This window comes from Sturnira hondurensis, unplaced genomic scaffold (assembly GCF_014824575.4).
Source record: "Sturnira hondurensis isolate 20B ecotype Veracruz unplaced genomic scaffold, ASM1482457v3 Scaffold0013378, whole genome shotgun sequence".
NCBI classification, from domain to species: Eukaryota; Metazoa; Chordata; class Mammalia; order Chiroptera; family Phyllostomidae; genus Sturnira; species Sturnira hondurensis.
The window spans coordinates 671,260-677,218 of NW_028086009.1; positions in this window are offsets into that span (position 1 = coordinate 671,260).

A 5,959-nucleotide genomic window follows, 5' to 3' on the forward strand; every position below is an offset into this window, starting at 1 on the left:
CACTGACTGAATTTTTACATTGCTCTTATGTTGCATTTAAGTGAAAAGTTTAGAGTGTATAGCATATTTTGCACATACTGTAGCAGCAGAGATAAGAGTATTTTAGTGATTCTGTTTTGCAATATGTGTGCTATTAACATAATGTCTAAAATATAGGCATATATTTTTCAATGATGTACTGCATAATTCTTAGAACAATGGAAACCATTAACACTAGTCTCATATTTTAAAACATTTCAATTAAGTCTGCATTCAAAATTGGCATTGCATTACCTCAGAGACCTCACTAGGTCCAGAGGTGATGGAGCTAGGAAGGCTGTGTGGTATAATGAAAGGAACATTGAGTTATCTTCCAAAGACTGAAGTTCTAGCTCTGATTCAGGAAATAGTGAGCTGTGCAACTTCTAAGGTGTCACTAACCTCTCTGAACCCCAGTTTCCTTATTTGAAAAATGTTAAGAGTAACACTTATCTCACAAGGTCATTATTAGAAAGGTCAAGTAAGAGAGAAGGTGGTGACTATGTATTTTAAACTATAAAGTATGCTGCAGATGAAGAGCATAAACCTTTTTGGTTCTGCTACCAAATCAGGACAATCTTCAGATATAGGACAAGTTTTGTGTGGTTCTACTTACTCTAAAAATTAGAGGAGTATATTCTTTGCCAGGAAAACTTGTGCTCCTCTGTCAAAGGAAATTTCAGAAACCTGAAATTAGGAGGTAGGAAATATATATACTTTTTATTTCTGTATTCAGTCAATTAGCATTTCTCAAAATCTGACTATTGTAGTACTATAGAGTCCAAGAATCTAAAGATAAATAGGGTACACTTTCCCAACCTTCAGAAGCCTAAGTTCTCATAGGGGCTATGACCACACAAGCATGAGATTATAATACACTGTGAGGCTATTAACAATGAAAGGTGTCACAAATAGGTAGTCTTTAAAGGGAAGTGAAGGGGGCACTTTGAACCTTTTAGTTACAATTTTATAATCTGAGCGATCAGAGGGAGAACCAGAGAGGAAGGAAAATTGCTGGGTGAAGACATATGTCCTATGTCACAGTTTGCTTGGAACCTGCCCTTCAAAGCTTCTTTGGAGCTTCTCAGATGAAGGTGTGGTCTTGGTTGGCTGAATTCCTAACAAGAATAAACTCTCTTAGAAGAGACCATGCATGATGAATGGCAATAAAGTCCTTTGTCCAGTTTTTTAGTTGGTGAATTACTGGCTTTCAGAAATACTTTCATGACTCTAGGTTCCTTTGACCTGAAGCCAGGATTGAGTAGCACCATGATCTTCCCCATCCTGAGCTGGAATACTTCTCCTCAGCACAACCACATCCAACTCACTGGAAAGGAGCTTGCTGGCACCACTTTTAAATGAGCAGTGCACAAGGTTTTCACAAGAATTCAAAGCAGATTTCAACTACTCAATAAATAGTTCCTGAGAGCTTACTAGACACCAAACATCAGAAACACAGACTTAGCTAGGACACAGTTTTTGCCTTAAATGTCTTGACAATCTAGAAGAGATGACAATTATGTGATTAAATCACTCCCACAAAGCACTAAAGAGGCTCTAAAACAAGGTGCCACAGAGTTGCAAGAGTTGGGATTTCTTGGAAGATCAGCAAAGGATTCAGGAAGGGTGAGTGTTGAAATACTAGCAGGTACTAACCAGATGGACAAAGGGTAAGGGTATACTGGGTACCAGTATGAATAAGGACCCAAAGGTGGTCTGTTTGATTAACTACATGTATGTTTCTATTGCTAGTATCAAGCTACAATGGGATATAAGGTCAGAGCTGACTGACACCAAGGTAAAGGCTGGGCCAAGAGAACCCTCGATGCCATGCTAAGAAGTTAGGAATTTGGGCAGATGTAAGAACTTTAATTTGGCTTTAAAACTAAATGGCTTTGAGGAGGGTGGTCAGCATGGATCTGCCATGAAAAGGATGCGGACATCTCACTACAGCAGGAGAGGAGAGCACTTCCAAGCTGCTCGTCACTTTTATTGTATCTAACACCCAAGGCACCCAGAGACCTTATCTTAAAAGCAAAATTGAGATATCCAACCGATTAGGGTCCCAAGTTCTAAAGAACTGGCTTTTAAAGAACTGGCTTACATGTCCCAGAAACAGGCGAAGGTAAAGCATCTTCCCAGCCCTCCCCTAAGCAGACAAGGCTCAGGGTAGCTGATGAGAGTTCAGTGCAATCAATCAGATGTCCCACGAAAAAGACACTGCTGCTCAGTCTCTACCAAGAGCACAGCCATCTCCTATGTCTGAGGAAAATGGAGGCTGTGCCAAGTGGTTTTTAAGTTATCAGCTTCTCTGTGAGAAAAGAACCATTTGTGAAACAGTTCTCAGCAATAAAGCATTCCCTCCTTTCAAGGAAAATCTTTCACTGAACCTCTCAAAAAGTAAAGACCCTCCTAATCCCACATCAGAAGTTTCAGTGCAAATATAGGGCAGAGTGCAAGTTTAGGCCAGGACTCCGCACGATACTTATTTCTGCTAAGTGGCTTGCAGGAGCTCTACAGAGGTGGCTGATGTTGAATTGGACAGTGGAGTCTGTGGCTTTGTGGTGTCTGGTGGCCCCTAGTGGAGGCTCAAGTCTCCTCCCCAACCCACCCCGCTAGCTCTGCTTGCCTCCAAAGAAAACTGATAGCTGGCCAGGTTTCAGAGCATTTTATTAGCAGTTATACTGGTAGCTGGGGCTCTTTACTCTGCCAATAAATCAGGAGACACTCACAACACTCAAGGATATGGTGGTATCTCTTACTATATATTTTGTATAGCAGAAAATAATTTTTAGACCAAAAGCAGAAATAAGCAAATAAATGTATCATTCTGTATTTTTATATTTCTATCTCAAGCCCCTCTTCCTCTTGGTAATAGAAGCTTCATCTTAGACAAGGTAAGCTCAGGTCAACCAAGATTTTCTTTCTTTGGCTTTGCCCAGAGATTTTTCAAGTCCTCTTCTGGCCCACCGGTCCTCTCTCAGATATGTGACAGGCCTTCTCTAAGGCAGCCCCAGTGGTGTCTGGGGTGGGCGAGGGAACTTTTGGATGTTCTCCCATGCTACCCCGGGCTGTGGGAAGTCAGTCAGGCTCTCTATCTCAGGTTCTCTTTGCTGAGAGACATGCAATAGCCAACCTGGATGGTACAAGAAAACTGAGACGTTCAGTAACACCCTGGGCTCCACCTGAGAAGCAGGACACAGATCTACTCTATCCCAGGACCGTACTGCCATGTGGGGCCTCAGTCATCTCAGAACACAACTACCCAGCTCCCTGTGACTGTGTAGCATCATCCCCAGAAGTCTTTCTCCAATCTAGACATGTGAACAAAGCTGGCTCATCTCCCCAGCTTCCTGTTTCTGGTGCGCTCAGAATCTAAAGCTTTCCCCAACTTGCAGAACTCTTCTTTCTGTCCTGAGTTCCCAAAAGCCAAGTACCACTTCTTTGTTCTTCGAGGTTCTCATCCATGGCTGCTCTAAAGAAAGCTCAGCCCCTGACTGGGGAAGAACCAAAGGTCACAGGATTGCACTGAATGAGAAACAGAGCAGTTGATAATAGCCACATACTACATTATCCTGCCATCTTTCTTATTGTCAAAAAGCTGAAGAAGTGGGATAGTTTGGATGGTTTGGGCCTGCTCCCTCCCAAGAGAGGGCCCATCCCAGCCTGTGTCTGCCTGATTCCGTCTGCCACTTGATGGCACCCACTCCAAGCCTCCTCCTAGTGTGGTCCAGAAGCCCAAGACCTTGCCAAAGAGACACACAACCACCACTTCTTGTTCTTAACTACCAAGCACATGAGGTATGAAGGTATGAGTAACTGGCCTGAAAATGCCTAAGGTGCAGGGCTGGTTCCTATAAGGGAAAAGTGAAACCTTTCTGGCTTCTCACTTTCTCTAGCTCAAGACAAAAGACAGTCTCCAAGTGGTCCACCCCAGGTCACTAGAATTTTGGCAGGAGGTTTAAGTCTCAGGAGTGACTTTGTACTGAGGACATCATGGAAGTTTCCAGGTAGGAGTTGGTATTTGACCTCGGTCTCGAAGTTTGGGAGGGACAGAGCAGAAGGAATGCCAGGGGGAGGAATCTGCATAAAAGTCAAGAGTCAAAGGGAACACATATAAGGGGAACAAGGAAAGGGGGGAGTTAAAGATGACCCCAAGTTTTCATTTCTGGGTTCTATCAGGCAGATGGTGTGACTCCAAACACAACCAAGGCTTCTTCCCACTGAGCACTTACCTTAGGCAGCCATGTGTTCTATTTTTCTGTATGTATCTTGTCTTTTTAAAGCAGAAATTACCTTTGATTCATTCATTTACTCATTTCTCTTCCTTGCAGTTGACACTGCATATACAGTATACACAGTATCCACGGAGATGAGCCATGGATCATCTCCCCTGACCTAATCTCTGGTTTTTCTCCATTAAAAAAAAAATGGTGCCAAAACTGTAGGTCACTATGTTTTCCTCAAAAAAAATTTTAAGCTTTGCTGATTAGGGAAAACCTGCTATTTCTACTCTACATATTTTAAACTATAATTGAGGTCAAATAATATATTTTCAATCATGAGCACTTAATAATTTAACCTTCAAGATATTATTATAAACCTTTAAAATATTACTTTCAGGGCTCTTTGACTCATTCTTTATTTATCTTGTCAACAAGGTGGTTTTTCCTAACATTATAAAAAAAGTAAAAGTCTATCTGTTGTAAATAAATTCTAATAAATTATTTGAGTCCACCTGGAAATACAGAAATGTGTATCTGCCAAAGCATGTCTCAACTCTATTTTTTGATAGAATCACAAAACATACAAGAGAGAAGCAAATAAAAAGGCCCTTTTATTTTGTCTGAAACGAAACAGCACCCTCAGTTTTTCTCATCATATCAGAAAATTCCCTCCAGCCAAGTTGACTACAGTTCAACTCAGCCGGGTGCCTTGACCCCAGTCCCTTCAGGAGTCTCTCTTCCCAGCGTCCCCTAAGGGAATAACAGATATATGTGCAAGAGGCTGGGGCTCCTTCCTGCAGCAAATAAAGTTTTAGCCCCCTGCTCCTGCCTCTCGTGCACATGCCATCAAGCGAATAAAATATAAGACTATCATGAACCAGTGAATGTTACATGGAGAGTAGTCACTGAGAATTTCGGTGAAGAACGCAGTGATTTCTGGAAGTGTGAAACCCTAACCTTTGACAGCTGAGGAAACAACTGTTTGGAAGCATGCACCTGACTCTTGCTGTTTACTTGAGAGAATCTGGAAAATTCTTGATACCCTTGTAGGTAGTAAAACATTATCTGTCTTTCCCAACAAAGGATATTTACCTGCACAAATTCTAAATTCCAATACTTAAATTTTTCAGGAAGCTTTATTTGCCTTTGTTCACTCACTGCCAAACTTCCCTTTCCCCAAAACCAGAGAGAAACTTCACACAAAGCCCATCCTCTTAAAAACCAGATGAGCACAGTTAATCTCAGAAAGCCCCCACAGTCTTTGGTTTGGCCTAATCCATTTATCTCTGCCTGATAAAGAACCTTTTATGTCTTTGAATACCCTGAATCTAATACTGCCCATTCCTATTCCAGACTGAGTGAAGCCTGTGGCCCATCCCCAAACCAGAAAGGACACAGATGCCGGAGGCAGCAGCTCCCAGGAGAGCTTATGCTTTCTCAGGTGAAAACCCTCAAGAGGGTTTTTATCACCTCTTCATTCAACTTGGAATCACAGCAGTTTAGGGCCATGAGAGAGACCTTAGCCCCATGTACCCCTATCCTGAGAGGTTCCACCACCTTCAGAGACCTCTTCCAAACCTAAAGAGCCCAGACACAAGAAGGATGGTGGGCAGATGGGCCATCTGCATTCAATTAGTTCTTACACAGCTCATCTTACCCCTGGGTACTTTGATTTCTGGCTACCTCAATTCCAAACTTAATTCTCCCATTTCCTC